The sequence below is a fragment of the Bos mutus genome, chromosome 12, assembly GCF_027580195.1.
Source record: "Bos mutus isolate GX-2022 chromosome 12, NWIPB_WYAK_1.1, whole genome shotgun sequence".
NCBI classification, from domain to species: domain Eukaryota; kingdom Metazoa; phylum Chordata; class Mammalia; order Artiodactyla; family Bovidae; genus Bos; species Bos mutus.
This window is the reverse complement of record NC_091628.1, coordinates 22,828,210-22,845,079: the sequence shown is the minus strand read 5'-3', so window position 1 is coordinate 22,845,079 and position 16,870 is coordinate 22,828,210. Positions and strand designations below refer to the sequence as shown.

The 16,870-nt window shown below is 38.5% G+C and overlaps 1 protein-coding gene and 1 non-coding gene across 3 annotated transcripts in view; one reads left to right on the top strand and one right to left on the bottom strand.

The window, feature by feature from the left end:
• The window catches only part of LHFPL6 (LHFPL tetraspan subfamily member 6), a 234,598-nt gene that overhangs the window by 73,636 nt on the left and 144,092 nt on the right, over nt 1–16,870 (bottom strand). The gene's annotated exons all lie outside the window — the stretch shown is intronic.
• LOC138990312 (small nucleolar RNA SNORA48) lies at nt 6,587–6,721 on the top strand. Its single transcript, XR_011466423.1, has one exon. It is a non-coding gene; the product is annotated as a small nucleolar RNA SNORA48 (small nucleolar RNA).

Genomic DNA, 16,870 nt, shown 5'->3' with positions numbered 1-16,870 from the left:
GAATATACTACAAGTTATCCACTTTACTGTTGATAAGTCTTTTGATAGTTTCCATTTTTTTCTTTGGTACAAAAGATGCTTCTATGAACATTCTAATACATGTATTTTCATGCACATAACTATATATTGCTAAATATTGCTGTCTGAAATATACCTAGGACTGGAATGATAGATCATAGGGTATATAGGCACCTAAAAAGGTACTTCCTACCTAGAAATTAAGCTCAGTAAACAATGTTTTGTGTGCGTATTAGCCCAAGTCACATCAGAAAGCCTTAACGAAATAAGCATCAGTTGTGAGAATGGAAGTGTCAACATTCATACAACATATTCATCGTCATTACTCTTTCTAGAGTCAAATTTAGGCCACTTAATTCAGTGGGAACTTATCAAGGGACTGGTTCTTGTCATTTTTCAAGAAATTGCTTTCACTCTTTCATACTAAACTTTAGGGCATGTGCTTCAGTACATCTAAAAATGTCCTAGGGATTCCTGGTGGTCCATTGGTTAAAGCTCTTGCTTCCAATGCAGGGGACTATGTTCGATCCCTGGTGGGGAAACTAAAATCCCATATGCCACACAAGGGGGCAAAAAAAAATGTCTTCAAGGTCAGTTTTGACTGGAGTGCAGGGAGCCCAAGGTCCCCTGCTCTTGCTGTTATGGACTCTCTGGGGACACTCGTGTCACTGGTTCTTCTAGTGCAATGAAGTAAACTTCACGTTGAAGGCTTCAAGCCCCTTTTGCTGTGGGCTCATTTCTTGTCATTTGCGCTATATCGTGCTATGAAATTTCTGTTTATGAAATCATAACAAAGGGCATAATAATGCCAATTATTTGTCTCATCTCTGCCCAAACACCTAAAGGGCATAATCTCTTGGCAGTTGAGGGTTTTTTCCATGCTTATTGGCATTTAGATTCTTGGCAATGTTAGACTGTTTGGGGTACAGTAAACTGAAAGAAAACAGCATGTTAACTTTTTTCAAAATATAACCAAGTTGCTAGAATCAAGACAAATGAATGTTTTTGTCTCTACACTGGGCATGGTATTTTTCTTAAAAAACACTTATAATTCAAGGGACCATTCAGATGTTAAAGTCTGGGTGTCTCCCTCTGCTAACCCTTGGGTAGCACATGATCAGGTCATTTTGCAAAAAAGCAAATACCTCAGCCCTGCTTCAGGCCAACTTGGCCTGTGCTTTTTGTAATAGCAACCCAAGGAGGAAACATCTGGAAAAATACCATGACTGAGCTGGTGGGATCAAAGACCAATGTGAAATGGTCTATTGTTAATTTCCAGGAACTGACACAGAGTGTAGAATGAAATAATTCAGTTGGGCAGGAATCTTGTCAGATTTCTGAAAGGCTTGCATATCACTGTATTGTCTCGCTAGACAGTAGAAGGAAAAATAGCTCAGCAAAGTTGGGGGAAAAGAAATCTTGGTGCGTGTGTGTAAGTGTGTATATGTGTGCATGCAGTGTGTGCACACACGTGCCAGACAACTCAAATCTGTTATCAATATGTTCCTGGTGGATTCCTCTGATGGCAGGGACAACTTGCCATAAAAGTCTCGAAAGAATACAAAGACCAGCTGAAAGAACACTTAAGTCCTGAACTGTGTTTGCAAAGAAGCATCTTGGTTCCCCACCAGACTGAATTCCAGAGGCCATGGCTCTCGGTTTATCCTTGCTCTCCATAGTGAATGGTCAGGGTCTGGTACATAGTTTGCAATATCCAAAAATCTATTGGGTGAAGACTAAATGAATTTATAAGTGAATGGGACAATAAATAAAACAAGCAGCCAAGCGCTACAGTCTAAGGGCTGAATTTGACTCTTGTCAACTGTATACCATTGGCAGTCAATTTATCTCCCTGACCTTTACTAAAAACACTAAAGAAATAGGGGAGAAAAGAAAACAGTATTACCTAGCTTGAGTGGATATTTGATTTTGAAGTGAAAGCCACTCAGTCGTGTCCGACTCTTCACAACCCCATGGACTGTATAGTACATGGAATTCTACAGGCCAGAATACTGGAGTGGGTAGCCTTTCCCTTCTCCAGGGGATCTTCCCAACCCAGGGATTGAACCCAGGTCTCCCACATTGCAGGCGGATTCTTTACCAGCTGAGCCACAAGGGAAGCCCTATTTGATGTTAGGTAGTTAACAGAATAAGGACTAGAAACACCTTTCAAATATCACTTCTCTATTCCACTGCCCATGGGAAGTGTTTAACGGGAAAGGAATGGATGTAGGTTGAAGAAATGTTCAGTGGATGAAATTATGCATACACGGTGGCTCAGGCAGTAAAGAATCTGCCTACAATGCAGGAGACCCAGGTTTGATCCCTGGGTCAGGAAGATCCCCTGGAGAAGGGAATGGCTACCCACTCCAGTATTCTCGCTTGGAGAATTCCATGGACAGAGGAGCCTAGGGTCCATGGGGTTGCAACGAGTTGGACACAACTGAGCGATGAATGCTTTCACTTTCATTTACATATGTGTGCCAACCTCTGAGAGTACAGCATTGAGTAAATATAAACCACAGTGCAGACGGTAAATAAAAATTAGTATTAGCTAAAGTCTTTGCTAGGATTATGACTATTGAAAAGATCTGGGGTGGGGGGGGAAATCTGAACAACCACAACCAGGCTCTATGACTCAGACAAAGATTCTATGTTTGAATATCAACCCCGAGGGGCTGGTATCTTTATCTGTTTTTTCTATTCATCTACCCAAAGGTCTAGGACAATGCCTGACACATTATAGACGGTCGGCACTTATTTGTTGAATGGACAAATAAACCTTAAAACGCTAAAATGAAAAAAATAGGGGGAGAAGGCCTTAAAGAATATTGTGTTAATCACGTTAGTTGGCCGGTTCACTTACTCTCCATCTTCTCAACTGAAGGCAGAGGTCATCAACACGGTCCAGCTGGGATGTTACATAATGGTACCTGTGCCTGTACAGTTTAAAGGACAAAAAGATGGAGAATAAAAGGTTTTCTCTCTTCTCCCATCTACAGCCTTTTCTCCTTTTCCCTACAACCTCAATACTTGGGTAATAAAGTCAGAAGTCTGAAGAACAGCAGAACCAGATTCACCTACTTAATGTGTGATGCATTATTTAGTTATAAGAAGGAAGAGGAAGTGCCAGCTTTCTCTCTTTTACAGTGTGTGCGAACATAAATCAAATATAGGAAAGTTGTAAAGCCATCGTGCAATTTTTAAACTTTTATAACTCTGGTGTCAGGGGTGTTAGAAATCATTTGTAAATGGCATGCAAATCAAATTTACTTCCTCAAGTTGTTAAAACCTCAGTTCTGCTAGTCCCAGTACCAGTTTTTTTTTTAATCTCATTGCCTATAATAGGTATATAAACATTTGTCACAGGCAGGCATTGAAACGATGAATATGTTTTGCACAAGCACATGAGGTTATTTTCATAAAGGTGAAAACATTTTTGTTTTAAAGTGTCATTTACAGATTTCTTCTCACCTTGCCTAGAACTCAGGTTATTAACAAATTTAGAAAAGCCCAAGGGTATATGGAAACTCCTCTCAACTTAAGGAAGAAACAAAGCTGGAACAGACAATGTTGTTTTTCATTATGCTTCTTATCAGTTTCTTTTCTTTGCAATGAAATCACTCTGGCTTATTCATACCCTTTGGAGAATGAGACTGTTTTACCATAAAGACTGACTACTCAGTCATTCTCCCCAAAGGCAGTGTCTGTTGCAAGAGAATCTGCGGGAATCCCTTGACTTTGACTTGTGTGTGGATTGACAAGGCTAAATTGGGTCCGAGTTGCTCGCTGCATAATATTAGATGAGACAAGGGCTGCAAGGGGGAATCCACAAGAGGCTTCCCTTCCTACAAGCATAAACTGAAGCCAAAGTGAGAGATCTTGCTTTGCTTTTATAAAACACATCTTTCTGTACCCTTCTATCTTTTAATCCCTAGCATCTCTTAACGTTCCTCTCCCTCGAAAGGGCAAACAGAAGGAAGAAAGGAGTCGTATCAATGACCAAGTTTCTTTCAGCAAAAATTCTTCCTTGTTAGCCATTCTGCAAAAGTTCATTAGCTGAATAAACCATTCTCTGCAGACCTCATCTCTATTCCTCTCTACTTTCCCCTCCCCCTTCCTTTCTTTTTAACCTTTCAGTGCAGAATTAAGTCTTTGTGATATTCAGCACATCAATGAACTCTCGCCCAGCCTGGGGGGACCTCGGGGGCCAGCGCAGGGGCGAATCTGTGGGCTGCATTCCAATTCAGTGAGGTGGTGACAAGGAACCCAGCCCAGTCGTCAAATAGATCCTGTGTCTGCATATGATTCATAACCCGAACATGTTTAGAAAGGGACAGAAAGGAGGAAGGAGGCATGGGATTTGGAGTTATAGAGTCAGTATTGTGCGAAGATTTAGAGCATTATGGGGGTAAGAAAAAGAGGATTTATTCTTGAGTCCTGGCAGCACTCAATCCACTGGCAGATCTGCTTCAAAAGAAGGCCAGTGACTTTATACAGCAGCTTTCCAAATAAGCTCAAGTTAAAACAAAACAAAACAAAACAAAGCCCACGACTAGTCTTCCCACCCCAGCAGCCCACTTCTACCCTCTCATGGCAAAATAAATGAATGAGTAAATGAATGAATGAATGAAATGAACAAGTCCTTTTCAACTATAGCTGGTTTTGTCTATGATTTTGTTTCCTTTTGGATAATGTAGGGGCAAAAGATGAATTAGCTGCTTATGCTTTTTATGAGATTTGGGGAAAACTGCTGCAAGGATATTTAAACAGTGAACTTAGAGAACGAATTAATTTAAGGGTTCTCATTTATCCACATGGAGTGTAATAGATTCAAAGCTAAATAATCGATTGGCTAGACATACTCTGATTCCTAAAAGTTTTAAGGAAAAGATTAAAGATTTTTTTAAAGGATGCAACAAAACTAATACTGGAGTTAAAAGGCACTGGCTATGTGCCTATTTTTTTATTACCCCCTGATTTTTAATAAATTTATTAAATAAATTTTAATAAAACGCATTTACATTTTATCCAGCAATCTCCTTATAATATACATGGCTGAATATTAAAAATGGTAGGAGCTAATATCACTTTGAATAAGCTGATGCTTATCCTACATTTTAAACGATAGATGTCTCAAGACCCTCATTAAGACAGAATGCCTCAAAGCTCCAGATAGCAGCTATGCATTTTCTTCAGTTATCCAAATAAAATATCTGATTTAGTCACAGAAATCTCACAATAATTGTCTCATCTTTGGGAACTTAAACAGCTTTGCCTTTCTTATTTATACTCTCAGTTATCTCTGGCATTAACATAAACTATCCACTGTGATCAACTAGCCCTGAAGACTGTATGGCATATGAATAGTCATATTCATCATAAGATGCCTGGGAAGGTAAAGGTGGAAAAGGGATTCCAATAATTAATGATATGTAAGATGCTGCCGATGACCAAACCAAGAATTCCAGATCTGCTATTTCTGAAATGTTTCAGCAATGCTACTCTGCCCCCACTTCCCCCACCACCCTAGAAATAAGAGATGGATTAAGTCCAGTTTGTCAACAGGTATAGATTTTAAGTCTTGAGTGTGCTAATCTATCTACTTAGTTTATTGAAATAGTCCCATGGGGGACTTGCCTGGTGGCCTAGTGGTCAAGACTTCACCTTCCAAGGCATGCAGTGCAGGTTTCATCCCGGGTCAGGGAGCTAAGATCCCATGTGCCTTGTGGCAAAAAAGACCAAAACGTTAAAACAGAAGGAATATTGTAACAAATTCAATAAAGACTTTAAAAATGGTCCATTAAAACAAAAAAAGCCAGTCCCATAAAACCCAGGACAATTTGTATTCTCCTATGTATACGGACTTCAATCTTGCTTACAAAAGAGAACAAACATTTTTAAATGTGGAATAAATTATACAGAATAAGGGCTTGTTTCTCTACTCTGGGACATCTTGCTTCTTGCAAAGCACAAGCATAATTTCACTGCCTCTCTTCAGTGAGTTGAGACTGATGTCATTGGTTGGGACCACAGTGATCTGAGGTCAAAGTCTTTTATATCACTGAACAAAGAAAGAGAGGAGCATTTTCAGGCAGCTTTGGATGAAATGGTTTCAAAACCAATTTGGTATTCCCACCCTCTTCTCTAAAAACAGAAGTGAAGAAAAGTATTATAATTCTTATTTAATGAAATGCACTAAAAAAATTCTCAGTAAAAAACTTTATAGCCAATAAATTCTGCATTCACTGTGTGTGAAGTAAGAGTTGAGTTTGTATTCTCAAATTAATTAAAATCTTTTAACTTCCACTAAAGCTACTGTATTCTTAATCCCTTGGGCAAACTGGTTTAAGTTGCTAATTCCTCCTAAATCCTAATTTTTATTGAAATTTTTAATCATTATGAGTTCTGCACATAGCAGCCTCAAATTAAAAAAAAAAAAAAACATTCCCTTGCCAACAAGGAATTTAGAAATGATTTTTCTTTGTTTCTTGGGGATCTTTTCCCAATTTGAGGCTTGCCAAGACAGATTAGGATTAACTAAAAGGTTTTCTAAAGATATATTTAATGTCCCTGACCTGGGTAGAGTGGCACCTGGTTGGTGGCACCTGTCTCATAACAGTAAGGGACAAAACAACCCCTTGTTTATCCCAGTTTGGCTTTTGCTCTGTGCCCATGCCTGGTTCATTCCCTGGACACATGGAAAGAAAAAAAAGGAAAAGGAAAAAAAAGATATATTTAAAACCCAAGTACATTTTCTAACTGTTAATAGCTGTTAATATTTCTTTCACAGAAGCAAAAATGGAGCAATGATTCGCAGCAAAGTGACCAAAGGCACAAAGAGGTTTTACAGACAAAACACACAGCTTAATAGCTTATGTGTTTCTAGAAAACCTGGATCAGCAGCTGCATTCGCACCTGCTCAGCTGCCCGGACCTTTCTTTATATTATCAGGCAAGCCTCCTTCAAACTGGACTCTCTAGAATCTGTACCCACTGTTTCCATGCAGCTCCCTTCCTAACTCATGTAAACCACACCGTTGGAAATAAGGCTTATTTCCCAAAGATTGCAGTTCCTGAAGACTATGGTCTGGGTCACTATGCAGTCAACATAGAGAGTATGCCTGAGTTCATCAAAGTATAATCTGTACCTCAACTTGAACCCCATTAGGTGGATTTGATGAATGGACCATTCACCCTTTGTGTGTTATTTCTATAGGTAGTAATTAATGTTGTTAGCATTATTAGGGGAAAAGTAAGCGGAGCGCCAAAGAATTGATGCTTTTGGACTGTGGTGTTGGAGAAGACTCTTGAGAGTCCCTTGGACTGCAAGGAGATCCAACCAGTCCATTCTGAAGGAGATCAGCCCTGGGATTTCTTTGGAAGGAATGATGCTAAAGCCGAAACTCCAGTACTTTGGCCACCTCATGCGAAGAGTTGACTCATTGGAAAAGACTGATGCTGGGAGGGATTGCGGGCAGGAGGAGAAGGGGACGACAGAGGATGAGATGGCTGAATGGCATCACTGACTCGATGGATGTGAGTCTGAGTGAACTCCGGGAGTTGGTGATGGACAGGGAGGCCTGGCGTGCTGCGATTCATGGGGTCGCAAAGAGTCGGACATGACTAAGCGACTGAACTGAACTGAACTAAAGACATTGTTATTTAAAAGAACTGCTCTAAAGGAAGCACAGAGGAAAATGTTCCCATTCAGAAACTGGGATCCATCCCATCAGTTTTCTTAACACATCAAAATTACAGGATTTTTTTTTTACTTAGGTGGTGGCTCAGATGGTAAAGAATCTGCTGGAATGCAGGAGACCTGGGTTCAATCCCTAGATCGGGAAGATCCCTTGGAGGAGGAAATGGCAACCCCCTCCAGTATTCTTGCCTGGAGAAGATAAAAACTCCATGGACTGAGGAGCCTGGTGGGCTACAGTGCACGGGGTCACAGAATCGGACATGACCAGGCGACTAACACTTTCACTTTCACAGGAGACGCCAGCTTTGTGATATCTGGGGAGGGAATAAAATGCCTTAGGACTCTTAGCAAAAGTCAGGGGAAGGGGACTTAGTCTAAAGTTAGAAAACTTTCAAAAGGTTATTTGAAAGTCTTGAAAGAATTGCATCTTTACTTTCATTGTAAGAGATACTTAGGGGATGTACTTAGTACAGAGAACTATACTCAATATCATGTAATAATCTGTAATGGAAAAGAATCTGAAAAAGTATATATATATATATATATATATACACACACATACATGTATATATTTAACCACTTTGCTGTACACCTGCAATTAACACAGCATTGTAATTCAACTATACTTCAATAAAAAGAGGGACATAAATATGGTGAGAGGTGGAAAAGGAGGCTTTTCCTGGCATGTGGCTGCAAATAACAGCTAGAGGTAAGATAAAAACTCCTATGAATTCTACAGTCTGTTTTTGCTCGGTAGTGTTGACTTTGTCCTGGAAAGAACTTTCCTCTTTCCTACAGTGCTGTTCTTAGAAACAGCAATACCTTGTCTTTAAATTCTCAAAACTAAGAAACAGTTTGGACGTAGAATTGAAAAGCGGTTGTGCTTGATCATTTCTGTTTTGCCAGGAGGACATTCTTATTGCTGGTGGTAGCAATATCTAATATCTGTCTATCAGATCATGAAGAAATTCTAAATTACAAGTGTAGATGCCCATAGCATAGAAAGTATAGAAAGTCAAGTGATATTTTCCTATTATGTCCCCAACCACCAGGTTGTCAATCATGGTGAAAAGGTGAAACACTGAAAGTAAAATTTCAAAATGCACCGAAGTGATGCTTGGATATCACATTTGCTATTGGTTTAAAATTCAATTAAAAAGATGCTTTTAAAGGATTTTGCAAAATACAGCTAATAATTTAAAATTACTCTTTATAGATTCTGCTGAATGTTGAATTCATAAACCTTTAAGCCTTAGGTTCATAACCTACTAATCACACACATACTGTGATGAAATAGATTTCAGCTTTAAGACTGATCCTACATATTGAAAGAATTTAAAAACCATTCTCAATGTCATTTAGATGATTTCACTGGGTGAATGACAGTCCACTGTTCCAAGCTTTGTTTTACAAGGTATGAAATCAGATGTTTCGCACCAATAATTATCATCATTTCCAAATGAACATCTACTTGGCAGCATCCCATGTTCATGGACAGACAAGTTCCAGGTTCAAAGTTCGTTCCCACTGTGAAACAATGGGGATATTAATGGGGCCATTTTGGAAACTCACAGCTATCATCTGTTTCTGCTTATGCAAAGCAGTGCAATACGCGGACCTTGGAGCTGGGAGGATGAAGAAGAGTTGAAAAGTGACTTCAGAATGCTAGAAATTGAAGGCAAGCTACATGAACAAGGCTATTTATGTAACATATTTGGATTCTGTTCCCCTCCCTGGCAAAATACACATATACAAAAACCAAACTGAGGACTATGATTACTCATGAATGACAACCAAGCAGACTGGCTATCTTAAAACTTGACCGGCACGTAATGGAAAGAAAGAAGTAAACACAGACAGTTGGTTTGGATGTTTTGCGGTTTATTTACTTTTGCTGAAATCTTCAGGAGATAATTTTGTCTCATGTTCCATTTGGCAGATTATGTCAGAGTCAGAGTCAATAACTTCTGAGCAAGTACTAAGAAAAGGCAAGTTATAAAAGAGGTTACACTGTTATCACGATCTACATAAAAACATCAGCAGACTATGTGGTATGTGTTAATACTCAATTCAGTTCAGTTCAATCGCTCAGTCATGTCCGACTCTTTGCCACCTCATGAATCGCAGCACACCAGGCCTTCCTGTCCATCACCAACTCCCAGAGTTCACTCAGACTCATGTCCATCGAGTCAGTGATGCTATCCAGCCATCTCATCCTCTGTTGTCCCCTTCTCCTCCTGTCCCCAATCCCTCCCAGCATCAGTCTTTTCCAATGAGTCAACTCTTTGCATGAGGTGGCCAAAGTACTGGAGTTTCAGCTTTAGCATCATTCCTTCCAAAGAAATCCCAGGGCTGATCTCCTTCAGAATGGACTGGTTGGATCTCCTTGCAGTCCAAGGGACTCTCAAGAGTCTTCTCCAACACCACAGTTCAAAAGCATCAATTCTTCGGCGCTCAGCTTTCTTCACAGTCCAACTCTCACATCCATACATGACCACAGGAAAAACTATTTTTAATTTTTAAAAAATGATGCTGGTGTATTTCATTTCAAGAAAATACAGTGGGTGACAGCCTCAAGTTCCCTATAAAAACAAACTATTTAAGCCCAAAGCTCTCATTCCAGTTCCTTTCCCTCCATAGTTTATTTTAGGTTGGGAGTCTCATTTGTGTGGCTTTTACTGGAGCCAAGAACTAGTCAAAGGATGCTTCATGTGTATAATTCTCCACAGGTCTCTTACAGTACCAAGATTATCTCAGACATTACACACGAATGTACCTGGGTGGAATATTAACAATGCTTCGATATGCCAAATGACTTTAAGTCTTGCTTCAGGAATATGTGAAGCATAGTGCAATGAAATATTCAAAGTTATACGGACTGTACAGCATTAAGGACTTCTACATTATTGTGCAATCATTGCCAGAATTCATCTCTAGGACTTTTTCTTCATCCCAAACTGAAATCCCCATTAAAAAACAACTCCCTATTCTCCTAGTCTCCTCACCCCTGGTAACCAGTATTCTGCTATCTGGCCCTGTGAATTTGACTAATCTAGATATCTCATATAAGTGAAATTAGGTTGGCTTAATTTTCAAAGGCTCAAGTAGAATAATATTTACTTATCTCAAGAAATGAACAAGCATGGGATTTCCCTGGTGGTCCAGTGATTGGTTTTCACTGCTGAGGGCGTGGGTTTGATCCCTGGTTCGGGAACTAGATCCCACAAGCTGAGTGGTATGGCCAAAAAAGAAGAAAGAAAGAAATACATCAAGCTAATTAAGTTGCTTGTTATTTAGGTATGTGTCACCCTCTTTTGTTTTTTGGTTTTGGCTTGAGTATCTTTAATTCTGAATAGAAAAAAAAATCCTCAATTTTTGCTCTAAAATTATTACAAATCCATTTAGCTTACTTTGTATGCTTTTCCTTTTTCAAGAAACTCATTTGTCATTCAGCTCCTATCATAAACCAGATACTATGTTAGGCAGACCTGGATGATAAAATGGCGATCAAGACAGACAACAGTCCCCATCCTCACATACCTTATGGTGTAGTGGGAAAAACAGTTAACAAAGAATTGGAAAGGCTCTAGCAAAGGTTCTGACAGGAAAAATGCAGGGTGCTTCCAGATACACAAAGCAGAAGCATCAAACTCAGCTTGGGGAAAAGAAAGTTTCTGGGGAAAAGAAATGTCTAAGCTGAGACACGAAAGATAAGTGAGAATTAGGAGGTGGGAAAGAGTGATTCCAGAAACAGGAAAGAGTATCTGTGAAAAAGGACCGGAAAGAATTTCAATGGAGAAAGAGTCAAGCAAGAGAAAGGGACCAGAGAAAGATGAGATAAAGTGGGAACACAGCACAGTGGACCTTCTGTACGTCACGCTGATTCGTTTGCACTGTTTCCAAAGCAACGGAGAGTTGTAGGAGTCTGTGCAGTATTGTGACATGATAATATTTCAGAACGCTCACTCTGACGAGAACCAAATTAGAAGTGGGAGAAACTGGACCAGGTAAAACAAACCAGGAAATTATGGTAGAAATCCAAAGATGACAGCGGCATGAGCTATAGTAAAGGCAACGGAGGGATTAAGTGAAATCTTCTTTATGTTGACTCTCTCGTATGTTCTCATAAGCCAGTATAAATACAAATATATATAAAGTTCCTTTGGGTTTTTCCGTAAGATGTTGAGGAACTTTGTGGTCAACCCAATACATATTATACACACTCACACAAACACTCACACATACACATGTATTTTAAAGAACATATACAAAATAGCTAGATAAAATCATGGTTGTTCCTAAAGGGGCTCTAGCATTAAAGTGAAAATATATATGAAAATTATGTGAAATTAGATAATAAAATGAAAGGGTTTTTAAAAACAGTTGGATCTTAGATTTGGAAATTCAGTAAAAATTAGAAACAGATTTCAGTCTTAGAGACTCAATCCCACAATTCGGAGAAATAAAGTTTTTAAATAAATGAAAGTTGTGAAAATGAGAAACTCCAAGTAGTTAAAGAGAGACTGCCAACTAAAGCTGTCAACAACTGCCCCATGAGCTCAGCCTCCTCACTCTGATGATAATAATGTGGGCTGTGTAGGAAACATTCATATTGTGGGAATGAAAAGTGCAAGGCACATGAGTCAGGGAAAGTGCAAAGTGGAGCTCCAGAAAAATTAATTTATGTGCCAGGCAGTGAGATGAAATCCAATTTAAAATTATGGGAGGAGGGGTTCCCTGGTGCTCCAGTGGTTAAGAATCCACCTTGCAATGCAAGGGATACCGGTTCAATCCCTGATCTGGGAAGATCGCACATGCTAACAGAGCAACTAAGTCCATGCACCACAAATACAGAGCCAGTGCTCTAGAGACCTCCAGCCGCAACTACTGAGCTCACATGCTGCACTGACTGAACTCTGCGCACCTAGAATCCATGCTCCACAACAGGAAAAGCCGCTGCAATGAGAAGCCCGTGCATGTCAACGAAAAATCAGCCCTGCTTGTTGCAAATAGAGAAAGCCCATGTGCAATAATGACGACACACCACAGCCAATAAGTAAATAAAGCTTTTTAAAAATAAATTGAAAATGTATAGGGATTTTTTTTACAAAATTAAAAGAATATTATTATAATTTTTCAAAATGATGAAAACATCCTGTATGAAATGTAAATTCCAGAAATCTGGAATCTTTGTGGCTATCATCTCTCATTTTTGTCTACAACAAATTAGTATGAAGTTTAGAGAGAGGGCACCAAACATGTTTAGAATATTTCCCAGAACTCTCAATAGTAACAGGGCAGTCCATCTTAGCATTTTTTCACTACTAATTCTACGGTTTTAATTTGTACCCTTAAATTGTTTTAGATAGATTTAGTAAGTACAAACGATGTACAATAAATTCCAAATATTTAAAATATGCATGCTAAGTGGAGTCCAGCTTTTATTAATAGTAAGACTCCTTCCTGGGAAGTATTGTCTCCAATTTTCTGAAAGAGATTTGTAGAAGTAATATTATTTCTAAATAGTTGGTAGAATACACCAGAGATGTCAACTAGGCCAGGAGTTTTCTTACAGAGAAGGTATTTGTCTACAAATTCATTTAAAAAATAGATACAGGGCTAGCATCTTTACTATTTCTCCTTTGGTTTGTGTTTTTTGAAGGAATTTTCCATTTCATCTTAGTTGTCAAATTTATTGGCATGCAATAATTCATAATATTCCCTTATTATTCTTTCAATACCCATAGAATCTTTAGAGATATCACCTCTCTCATTCCTAATATTTGTAATTAGTGCCCTCTCTCCTTTTTTCCCTCTGATCAGTCTGACTAGAGCTTTATTAATTTTATTGATCTCCTCAAAGAAATAGCTTCAGATTTCTGCAATTTTGTCATTGTTTTGTCTGTTTTATATTTCATTGATTTCCACTCTGTATTTATTATCTCCTCTCTTTACTTTTGATTTCATTTACTTTTTTTTTTTTTTACTTTTAAAATGGAAGTACGGGTCATTGATTTGAGACATTTCTACTCTAACAAAATAATACTCTATTAGAGAAAGTTTCCCTCTAAATATGTGCTAGCAGCATTCCACAAATTATTATATATTTGTCTTTATTTTCATTCAGTTTGAAATACTTCCTAATTTCTCTCTTTATTTCTCCTCAAATCATGGGTTATTTAGAAACATCTTTTTTACTTTCTAAATTATTGCTAACTTTCAGATATGTTTATATTATGTATTTCTAAGTTAATTCCATTCTGGTCAAACAACATATATCATATGACTTGAACTTTTAAAAATTTATTGACACATTTTATAATTTGGAAGATGATCTATCTTGATAGCATTCCTTTTACACTTGAAAAACTTGTGTATTCTGCTGCTGTCGGGCTGAGTGTTCTGAAAATGTCAATTAGGTCAAGTTGGTTGACAGTGTTGTTGATGGATTCCTCAGTTCAGCCAACTTTGTCAAGTTTTGATGTATCTTCAAAGGAGAATATCCATAATTATCTGAAAATACAATTTCCTTTTACAACACATATCTGTGTGAGCATAGATTTTCTTCATAAACTTATTCAAATCAAAATATTGCAACAGATTGACTGCACAGATATGAAATTTACTTGTCTTCTTTTAAACCACATGTTTAAGAAATTTACAGAAATGTAAACCAATGTCATGCTTAACTATTTTTTTATTTGGGAAAGTATAATTATTTATGTTAACATGTATTGGGCTTAAAATTTGGAAAAAAATAAATGTTATAAAGCCCAGTGATGACGCTATGCTTTATGCAATCATACCTGTCGCAGGTGGCACATCAAATGATATTGAACACGCCACCCCCTCATTCACTCTCTCTTTAGCATCCCATTGCACACCTAACAAGAGCCTTGAAACAGAGCTGCAATCCAAACAGAGGTGGAGGGGGTGAGAAAAGCGACCCAAGCTTTGGGTACACTCGGTCCCTTGACGGCTCTGTGGTTCAGCCACTGGGATCCAACAGAACTGGGAGGAAACCCACAGTCCTGAATCCCTCCATGTGTCTAAATCTCAGTTTCTTCATCCAAAAGTGAGGAGCTTTCCAGAGTCATCATAATGTGTTGTGTGTATGTTATTCACTCAGCCATGCCCGACTCTTTGTAACCCCATGGACTGTAGCCTGCCAGGCTCCTCTTTCCATGGAATTCTCCAGGCAATGATACTGGAGTGGGTTGCCATTTGTTTCTCCAGGGGATCTTCTCGACCCAGGGATCCAGCCTGGGTCTCCTGCATGGCAGGCAAATTCTTTACCATCTGAGCCACCAGAGACATTCCTATTATAATATAAAAAGTCTGACAAATTCTGGTAGATGGTAAGTGCTCATAAAATGCTAGCTGTTGTGTTTTTATTATATTTAACTATCATGCTTTCCTTAGACATCATCGTAATGGGTAACAGTGACCTTCTTTTCTAGTCCAACCTCTTTAAACAGATGTACATTAAATCAGTTAAAACACAGAGCCTGCAAGACTGAAGTCGCAGGATGGCTTAAAAGGGACAGAGACCATTTAATCTGTAGCTGAGATGGTCAAGAAGTATTTAAGAAAGAGCAATCTGGACCGATTATGCAATGATGTATCATATCTCATAAAGAAGAGGTGGATGTAATGGGTAGGGAGGGGGACAGGCCTGAAGGCAAATTTTGCCAACTTCATAGTTTCTCTCAAGTTGACTGAAAACAGAGCTTTGCTGAGTACATTATATACTCTTGGTTTCAAAAAGAGAGGGCAAATACCCGGACCCTCTCTTTCATTTTATTTACAATCTTCAGTTACACTCCTTCTTGGTGCTTGATAGCTGCTTAATTAAATTTATTGGTTATCAGGCTCTCAATCAGGAGGTTAAAAGAGCCTAAAAAAATGACCTGAGACCACCACAGCCATAAGGATATAAAATATGTATAAAATAGCAATTTGGAGACCCAGGATACTTTGTTTTATGCATTTTTTTCCCAGTTGAAGTTTTTAACATAGTAGAAAAAATTATCCTCTTCTTACCAGATTGCTTAAATTTTCTCATTTATCAAATTCAGGATTCCTGAAAAAAAATAAAGACTTTTTCCAGTAAAGTCTTCCATGGTTATGGGAGAAAACTGAGTCTTTGAAAAAAATAATAGCAATACAGAAAAGTTCAAGTATTTCAAAAAGCATACGGTTAAATTATTCAAAATTTTATATCACAAATTCTCTATTTCTTATCAGAAAACACATGTCTGGATATTAAGAAATGATAAGTTCTATCTACAGTATATGAAGCTCCTGGGATAATTTTATGAGAAAAAAAACCCATAAAGTCTCCAGGTGGAGAGAAACTTTCTGGAAAGGTTCACATTTATGGTTTTAAAATACTACTTTAAAAAAATCTTTTGGTATATTTTAATGCATTGGGAATAAAAGCAAACTTTGGGAGATACCTGTAAAGGTCCAATTAATGTACATAGGCATTCCTTTTAAGTATGACAGCTGTTTAAGTTTGATGGGATTTTTTTTTTTTTAATTTTCAATTGGAGGATAATTGCCTTACAATGTTGGGCTGGTGTCTGCCACACAACACTGCGAGTCAGTCATGACTATAATATACCACTTTAATGAAACTTTGGAAATGCTACAAGGTCTGTGTGGGCATTGACTGGCTACAAAGGCAATAAATTAGAAAAAGCCCCGGCCTGGGACTCAGGAGACAGAACTGATCTGGGATCCACCACTCACGAGTCGGGTGTCTTTGCCCAGTGCCTTTATCTTTCCTGATCTCAGCTTCTTGGTGCAAGTGTAACATTGCTGGGAAGAACAGCGTTAGTCTCTCAGTTGTGTCTGACTCTTTGCGACCCTGTGGACTGTAGCCAGGCTCCTCTGTCCATGGAATTCTCCAGGCAAGAATACTGGAATGGGTTGCCATTTCCTTCTCCTGGGGATCTTCCCGGCCCAGGGATTGAACCTGGGTCTTCTGCATTGCAGGTAGATTCATTACCATCTGAACGATTGGAAGGTTAGGCTTAAAAATCTCAGAAGTTTCTTCAAGTTCTGAAATTCTATTTGTAATTTATTCTCTTGCATTGTGAATTTTTGCCTCATCACCCTCCTAGACTTTGCTGCATCACTGGTAAGA